This window comes from Protobothrops mucrosquamatus, unplaced genomic scaffold, assembly GCF_001527695.2.
Source record: "Protobothrops mucrosquamatus isolate PMUCROS unplaced genomic scaffold, P.Mucros_1.0 scaffold3233, whole genome shotgun sequence".
Lineage (NCBI taxonomy): Eukaryota > Metazoa > Chordata > Lepidosauria > Squamata > Viperidae > Protobothrops > Protobothrops mucrosquamatus.
Window position 1 is genome coordinate 88,420 of NW_015389229.1, and position 9,320 is coordinate 97,739.

At 40.6% G+C, this 9,320-nt stretch overlaps 1 long non-coding RNA gene across 1 annotated transcript; it reads right to left on the reverse strand.

The window, feature by feature from the left end:
* Positions 1–4: 4 nt before the first annotated feature.
* On the reverse strand, positions 5–8,486 carry LOC107297329. Its single transcript, XR_001549121.1, has 4 exons — positions 8,381–8,486; positions 7,801–7,838; positions 789–826; positions 5–480 (listed from the first exon to the last, which is right to left on the reverse strand). It is a non-coding gene; the product is annotated as an uncharacterized LOC107297329 (long non-coding RNA).
* Positions 8,487–9,320: the final 834 nt, after the last annotated feature.

Consider the following 9,320-nt stretch of genomic DNA (forward strand, 5'->3'; position numbering starts at 1 on the left):
TTAGTAGCATTTGTATGCCTTTATTCCAGTTTTGATCCTCTTGTACGTAATCACCTACGCTTTTGCAATCCACTGATATGCTGGAGGAAGTCAAAAATGTATGTGGTCCCTTGTTTAGTGGTGCTTTGATTTCACCTACTGTTTTCTTCCTCCCATTGGGAGTTCTGCATTGCTGTCTGCCCTATTTGAGTATCCAATTGACCTTTTCTTCCCCACTGACTTCCAGATATTTCCCTTTTTCTGAATGGAAAAATGATCCCCTCTACCTTGTCATGTAACCTATCCTTGTGTTCCGCACACTCTACTATTTCCAGCTTGAAATCTCTTCTTGATTTTCTCTTCCCTTTCGCCTGCTTGGATGGGACAATTGCGTAATTTTCTGAAGGAAATGGAAAATATTTTGATTTCTGGCTGGATTTGCTTTCCTTTTCAAAAGTTATTCTCACTTCTCCAGAGTGCTCTTACTGCCATCCTCTTTGTCTGTAAGATTCAAAGAAATGTGTAAGTTTAATTGTTTATACAATGCTTGCAGATGTGAAAAAAGGAAAAAATATACATTACATTTAAAAAGCAAACATACCACAATGCTAACCTCTTACATTAATTATGATTCATCGGACATTCCAGAGATCCAACTTCAGATATCTGTTCAATCATGAAATTCCCCTGACTTGCATCAACCATAAATTTTAAGCACTGCTAAGGGTTATCATAAAATAAATCTGCAAGTCTGGGGTATAGAGTATACAATTGTAGATATATGGAAAAAGTAATATAAATGCACATACCTATAATTATATCTATGTGGAAAATTCATGTTTTGAGCCTGAAAAAGAAAAAAAGATTACTGTCAAACCTTCTGAGCTAATTTTTAGAGGTGTGGGGGCTTTAACTGATGAAATGATGCCTAAAGCCTCTGCAAGATTTGCACATGGAACTCCTCGACCACAAATAAGGGGGAAAACTACTCTCCACAATCCTTCTGCTGACATCCCAATTGAAGTACTCCTCACTTAATGACTGCAATTGGGACTGACATCTGTGTCATTAAGCGGCCCGAACATTAAGCATGATGTTAGCATGATAGTGCCAACTTACATCTGTTCCTCTGGACTTGCTAAGCAAATCACTATGGATCGTTAAAGGCAATTTCATATGACTGTGGCTTGCAATTTCCTGCCGGTATACCCATTAATTTAGCTTGTAAGAAGCTAGCTGGGAAGGTCACAGATGGAGATCAGGAATGTGGGATACTGCAGCCACCATAAACACGCAACAATTGGCAGCATCCGAATTGGTGCAACTCCCTTTTCCTGCATTTTCATACTCACAGGCCCAGTGAAGTATGAAAGTGTGATCGCTCCCGGGGCACGCTCCCGAAGCATAGCGCTAAGACCCAGTATAGAGGGAGGAAAGACCGATGGAAGAACAACCGGACAGAGCTCCAAACAGAGCTCCAAAGAGGGGGAGGGCAAACGAAGTGCAGTCATTGAAACTATGGGGGAGGAGAAAAGACAAAACACAGTACGTCACAGCAGAGAGAATGATAGTAATAGATACGGGCATGGAGCGAGTGGGGGGAAAGAGAAGGAAAGTGTAGATATGAAATATAAGAATAGAATGGGAGAGCAGCTTGGGGATGTGAGAAGTACAGCTGACCAGAACAAAGTCAGACATGGGCATAGAGAGTGCGGGGAGAGTGGTGAACCCACAGATATAAGGCACCCTAAAATACCTAATGGGAAAGAACACCCCATAAGTCTGAGAGCCATAAGTGATCGCAACATGATTAAGGACACATCCACCTTGGGAGCAAGAAAAAAGGAATACTCGAGAGTAGGAAAAGCAAGCAGCAGTAATCCAGCCAACACTACAGAAGCCACAACTATAGAGTTGAATGGCCGGCTAGGCCCAGTAACAAGATCTATGGGTCAGGGCGTCAACATCACTTCATCTATAAAGGGGCCCTCCCACTGACCAACATACACCCTGATGACGTTGATAGATATTCAACGAAAGCTAGGTTTTTAAATATTTATTAAAACTTTTTGGTTTTAACTCTTCCTGGTGTTATAGTGTCGTTGTACAGCTTTTAACATGTATATACCCAGGAATCACTCGACCATTTTTAGTGTAATTTTTAATATGTATATGTATATATATGTGTGTGTGTGTGTGTGTGTGGCCACCCAGAACATTATGCTTGGGCTTAGAATGGTGAGAAAAATAGGAGATGATAAAGGGCCCTATATAAAAACCACATGTTTGGTTGGAATCAGCTCTTGATTTTTCTCGCTTCTTGCAGGACAAGTCATATGTTTAAATAAATGTTGTTTTAACAGTATTTGTGTATATATGTTTGTCTATGTTGTTCTGTGTTATTTCCAAGACATGGAAGAGGGTCAAACCCTCTCTGATAACAAACAATACAAAAAGGCCTTATTTAAGAATAAATGGTTTGCCTGGAGAAAACATGAAATGAAATATTTGTATGTGGAATTATTTATGCATTGGAATTTTTTAGAATGGAAGTGAATGAGTTCATTTGGTGATACCTAAGTGTGTGTGTCAGCCCTCAAACCCCACCCCCCACCCACTCTCTCCCAGGCTGTGAAAGAAATAATGAACTGTAGATTTTATTGTTGTAAAAGTAATTGAAAAGTAATAGTAAGTGTTTGCATGAGAAGAGGTTTATGAAGGAGATGGAGAAAGTGAAGGAGGGGGAGGAGATAGATAAGGATGAAGGATGGGTGAGAAGAGTTTTATGGAAAGGCATATGTAGGAGAGAAACCTATTTTTTGGTGATGAGTTCCCCCCCCCCGTCTCTTTCGGCTGGCTGTGTTGCTTTAAAAGCGAGAGAGAGACAGGAAGAAAGGGGGGGAGCTGTTCGTTTGAAACTTTTTTTCCTCTGCTTAGAATTGCGATTTGAGAAGAGTGGAACAGGGGAAGTTTGATATCCACTCTTGCTGCGTAGCACAAACGTCACCCGTTGGCTTTGGTATATCATTATATGGGTGATATTCTAATTGGAACACCAAAGACACAATCTAATTGGCTTTTAGAAATACAACATGATTTAAGTCTTTATGGAATGCAAGTTGCCCCAGAAAAAATACAGTTGCATTCTCCCTATCTTCATTTAAAGCATACAATGTTGCAATCTTATTCTGCCCCAATTCTTCCTCGTTTGAGCCTACCCAAAGTTATTTCCTTGGTCAATTTGCAACAATTATTAGGCACCCTTAATTGGGTTTGCCCGTAGTTTTTTTTTACCTACAAATTTGCTCAGTCCATTATTTGACTTATTGACCAAAGGAAAACAACCTGAAAATTTCATTGTAGTTCCATCTGCAGCACTTGTCACAGTGGAACAAATTAATGACATCATGAGTACTCAATTTGTGGACAGAATTCCACATAAAAATTGTCAGTTAACACTTTTGATTTTTCCTACTAATCAATTACCTACAGGAGTATTAGCTGTGATAAAAGTACAAAAAATATATTGTATTGAATGACTTTATTTACCCCACACCCAATCCCAAAATGTTTTATTTTTTATTCAGGTGGTTGCTGAAATAATAACCTTAGGACGCACACGAGCTTGCCATCCAAATGGAACTGATTTAATTAATATTGTTTTTTCTATTCCAAAATCTGATTTTCAATTTTATTTTCAGGATAACTTATGTCTTTAGTATATAGGCTGTATTTCATATCATCTGCCTAAAGATCCTTGACTTGCTTGTTTAATGACTTTTTTCTTTCCTGTCCATCTACTGCTTTCTCCTTCTCCCTTGCCACAAGCTCCTACTGTCTTTTGGAGTAGGAGCTGGAGGGAGAACGAGAGAAGCAAGTGCTTACAAGGATCCTCCTGATGTTACCTAAAAAGTGTCCTACACTGCAATACAGTCCTCATCACAATGCTCAGAATTAGCTGCTGCTATCTTGGCTTTTCACACCTTTTCTCAACAATCTTTTAACTTAATCTCTGACTCTCATTATGTGTGCCAACTTATTTTTAATCTTCCAGGTGCTTACATCACGCCCAGGATTGACCCCAATCTTATGACTTTGTTTTTCCCTTGACAGCAGCTGCTACAAGATATTTTATTTTTCATATGCGCAGTCACTCTTTTCTTCCTGGGCATATTTTTTTTATGTCTTCCTAATCCCCGTGTTTTTGCCTCTAATCAACTATGGCAATTGGATGTTACCCATATTCTCTTTTTAGCTCCCTGGAAATGTATTCATTTATCTATTGATACCTATTCAGGAACAATTTGGGCCACGCCTCACAACCTGGAATATTGTTTTTACTCATGGCCTTCTCTATAATTCCACGGGTCAAGCCATCGTGGAACGTGCTAATTGGTCCTTTAAGAACTGCCTTCACAAACAAATAAAAAGGACGGATCTAGAGTACCCAATTTGTCATGGGTAACATAACAACAACAACAAAAGTATTGTTTACATTACACCAATTGAATATTTCCATTCCAAATTCGATCACTTATCAGAGACACTTTCAACAGAAAACAAGCTTGCCTCTCCCTCTGGTATATTATTGGGCATTACCAGACAAAGCATGGTTGGGACCAGTCCCTGGATCCAGCCCCAGAAATGGCCAAGGTGACTCTACAGATGGCACAGCAACTAATCCGATCCGGCATGCCAGTCGGCCAGTGACATGGGGAGATGTAAAGAACTTGAACGCCAAAACACAGGCAGTGCAACAATAGCAACAAGTAGAGCAAATCCCCAGAACCTGTGTGCTACCATTTTTGCGGTTAACTGCAAATTCCTTAGTCATCATTTGTTTGTGTCTGATCATTAACATCTGCCCTTTGACAACAGCAACTGTCATCCCACCGCTGCCACCAATCATTCGAGCAACGAATGAAGCAAAATCTATGGGTGCAGCTGGCTAACATCACACAAAATAATGTATTTTGCTTATCTGAAATGTATGACATGAAAAATTTGCTTTCTATATGTTTAATCTGTTTGTACCCCTTCTGCAGTAATTCAAAACTTCACTGGCTTGAGCAGAATTTTATTCAATGGGAACTTTAACTATAAAGCTATATCTAGATGGGGGGTTACTGCTTATTATCCACCCCCTGACGCTATTGCTTTGCATACTCCGGTGGTAGCTATCCCTGCAAAAATAACATGTGCAAAAATAGTTAATTCTACTTCTTCAAGTAAAAAACCTCACTGTCATCGCATTAGTTCACCTGTTTTAAACTGCACAACTTTTGAAGAGACTTTCTTTCATTATGGACATATTTGGCTACTACAAGGATGGTTTTTCACATGTGGTCAAGAAACTTTTAATTATATTCCTGCTAATATTAGTTGCCTCAGCCGACTAATTCCTGTTTTGCTTTCCAAACAACAAGTTCACTCGAACCGTTCTCGACATGGGGTCACGCTAGACAGCACTTGTGACTCTGAGACAACGTTACTTAATAAGGCAGAATATGTGGCACTAACTATGTCTTTAGTGGGTGCGCCAGGACTTGCTATTCGTGCCCACCTCAACATTAATGCTATTTCTTCAGCTATGTCAGCAATCAACCATGGACTACAAGATTTGAGAAAAGCTATTTTGTAAAATCGTGCTGCAATTGATTATTTGCTTCTGTGCCAACATTTGGGTTGTGAAAGTTTTGAGGGAATGTGTTGTTTTAATATTTCTGATAATTCACAAACCATTCAGCACCAAATTGATATTTTACACAATTTGGCCTCTGATTTGAAAATTAATACTTTAGGATCTTGGTGGATGCTGTTTTATGCCATGTATTCCTTCACTTTGCAATATATGTATCAGAGCCTTAAATCCCAGCAAATCCTCTCTCACATTGCCTAAGGGTCAAGTTTTGGCCCTATATAAACAACTGCAAGGATGCTCCTCTCCTGCTTATAATCTTTTATTAACCCCGCTTACGACGATATTTCGTCTAACAAAACAAAAAGGAGTGAGATGTGGAGATGAGGAAGAGATAAAGGCGATGATCAGAAAACTGTCTCTCCTGACATGTGCCCCTCCTCTCTGCATCTAACTTCTCCTCTCACATCTCCATAGCGATGTGAAGGTGCGTAGCTCTGTGTGACCTTGCTTGTCTGATAACAGCTCGGATCAACAAGTGCTATGGCCCACTTTTCCCTCTTTCTGGCCTCTTGCTCCCTGTCCTTAGGCATTGGTAAGGAGATTAACCAATGAAGTGCTGTTGCTCAGCTGTTGCCATGTTAAACCTTTTCCTGCTTGTAATACTGTATAAAAAGAATAAACTGCTGCGTGTGAGCGGCCATTATTTGCACCCTGCAATGACTGAGCACTGATTACAACACCCCTCCAATTTTGAAAGAGTGCTATCATCTAAACACAAACTCTCCATGCGCCATTTTAGTCCAACAACTGAAGCCTCTGCAGCCCAACCAATAAACTGGCTCTTGTGCAGACCGGTCTCTGTTCCCCAAAATGCCCTGCAGGCAGTTATTAGAGCTCCCAGGCCTGTCCCTTGACCGGAAATTCTGTTATCTTTCTGAATATTATCACACAACTCCCTTGATCTCTTTCAAAAGCTGTTTGTAAAAAACTGTGAAGAGCTTCTTTTTTCACAATTCATAAAAAACTAAAATTAATATTGAAAGACTCTGCAGACAAGGCTGTTCACTTACACGGGCAGAGAGAAACAGGGATGCAGCAGTCACCAGAGAGGGAATCTTGGCACGTAAGAGAGGCAGATTCAGGAGCTCCATCTCAAAGGAAGCCCACCTGGACAGGGCTTCCCATTTGCCAAGCCCACCTGGGCGCCTCTCGGGTCTCCCTCACCCGCCTTCCAGACGCCCCTGGCCTCCTCCTAGCAGGGTCCCCGCCCTCGCCTGAACTGTTCTAGTATGCATAACCAAGACTGGATGTGCCCTGAGAGGGATATTCTCAGAGATGTGTCCACTTGTGTACCAAGTTTAACATTAGCCTAAGCCAGGCGAACCTATGGCACGGGTGCCAGAGGCGACACTCAGAACCTTCTCTGTGGGCACGCGTGCCGTCGCCCAGTCCTAGGCCTTCAGCTGGGTTTTATAAAACCTTTTCGCTTTACGCCTCCGCCCCCGTGTGCAAAAAAAAAAAAAGGTTCAATCAATCAGTCAATTTCAACTTCTTGTGGGGGGGGAGGAGATCTTGCAAAGTTGGAATTGATTGATTGAACTTTTTAGTCCCACCCAGTCTGCCGTTACCATCACAGCCACGACCACCCAATTGACAACACCCAGCCAATGGTCACACCCACCCGGCACCCGACATGCATAAATGGGTTTTGGGCACTCGGTCTCTAAAAGGTTTGCCATCGCTGCTTTATACAATGCTTGCAGATGTGAAAAAAAGGAAAAAAATATACATTACATTTAAAAAGCAAACATGCCACGATGCTAACCTCTTACATTAATTATGATTTATCGGATATTCCAGAGATTAAAATATCCCTTAAATCATGAAATTCCCTTGACTTGCATAAACCGTAAGCGCTGCTATGGGTTATCATAAAATATATCTGGAAGTCTGGGGTATAGATTATACAATTGCAGATATATGGAAAGAGTAATATAATATATCCAGAAGCGATGAATGCTCCAACACTGGAAGTTTTTAAGAAGAGACTGGACAGCCATTTGTCTGAAATGGTGTAGGGTTGCTGCCTGAGCAGGGGGTTGGACTCGATGACCTCCAAGGTCCCTTCCAACTTTATTATTATTATTATTATTATTATTATTATTATTATTATTACATACCTATAATTATATCTATGTGGAAAATTCATGTTTTCAGCCTGAAAAAGAAAAAAAGATTACTGTCAAACCTTCTGAGTTAATTTTTAGAGGTGTGGGGGCTTTAACTGATGAAATGATGCCTAAAGCCTCTGCAAGATTTGCACATGGAACTCCTCGACCACAAATAAGGGGGAAAACTACTCTCCACAATCCTTCTGCTGACATCCCAATTGAAGTACTCCTCACATAATGACTGCAATTGGGACTGACATCTGTGTCATTAAGCAGCCCGAACATTAAGCATGATGTTAGCATGATAGTGCCAACTTACATCTGTTCCTCTGGACTTGTTAAGCAAATCACCATGGATTGTTAAAGGGAATTTCACATGACTGTGGCTTTGAATTTCCTACCGGTATACCCATTGATTTTGCTTGTAAGAAGCTAGCTGGGAAGGTCACAGATGGGGATCATGAATGTGGGATACTGCAGCCACCATAAACGTGCAACAATTGGCAGCATCCGAACTGGTGCAACTCCCTTTTCCTGCATTTTCATAATCACAGGCCCAGAGAAGAAGTGGTAAATGAGGACTACTTACACAACTGAACATCCTGAAAAGTCTTCCATAGCTATTCTTTCAGAAGTGCTGGCTTAAGCAAAGTTGAACCTCGTCAATACAAGTATGGGGCGCCAATAGGAAATACCGTGCTTGTTAGCTATAAATAAAAGTAAAAAAATAAAATTGTTCTCACTGACTAGGAACTTTCTCCTAATTCTAGTCTCCATCTGTTACTTCTTGTTCTGCTCTACGACACTTTGAACATCCTGAAAGGTCTTCCATAGCTATTCTTTCAGAAGTGCTGGCTTAAGCACAGTTGAACCTCGTTAATACACATATGGGGAACCAATAGGAAATACCGTGCTTGTTAGCTATAAATAGAAGTAAAAAAATTAAAATCCCAGAAAAAAATAGTTGCAGTTTCAGTCTGATATTGTTGTCAAGAAAACAGCAGGTCCACAAGAGAATAATGAGAGTTGAAAGGGACCTCGGAGGACTTCTAGTCCAATCCCCTGCTCAGGTAGGAAAGCCATATTATTCTTGACAAATGGCAGTCCAATCTCTTCTTAAAAATCTCCAGTGATGAAACACGCACAACGTCTGCAGGCAAACTGTTTCATTGATTGTTCTCACTGACAGGAACTTTCTCCTAATTCTAGTCTCCATTTGTTACTTCTTATTCTTCTCTATGACACTTTGGCGCACAGGTCAATCTCCTCTTCTATGTGACAGCCCCTCCAATTTTGAAATAAACTGGCCCTTGTGCAGACCAGTCTCTGTTCCCCCAAATGCCCTGCAGGCAGTTATTAGAGCTCCCAGGCCTGTCCCTTGACTGGAAATTCTGTTATCTTTCTGAATATTATCACAGAGCCCCCTTGATCTCTTTCAAAAGCTGTTTGTAAAAAACTGTGAATAGCTTCTTTTTCAGGGTAGATTATTCAGACTTTAAAAGAACTAAATATTTAAATTGAAAACCTCC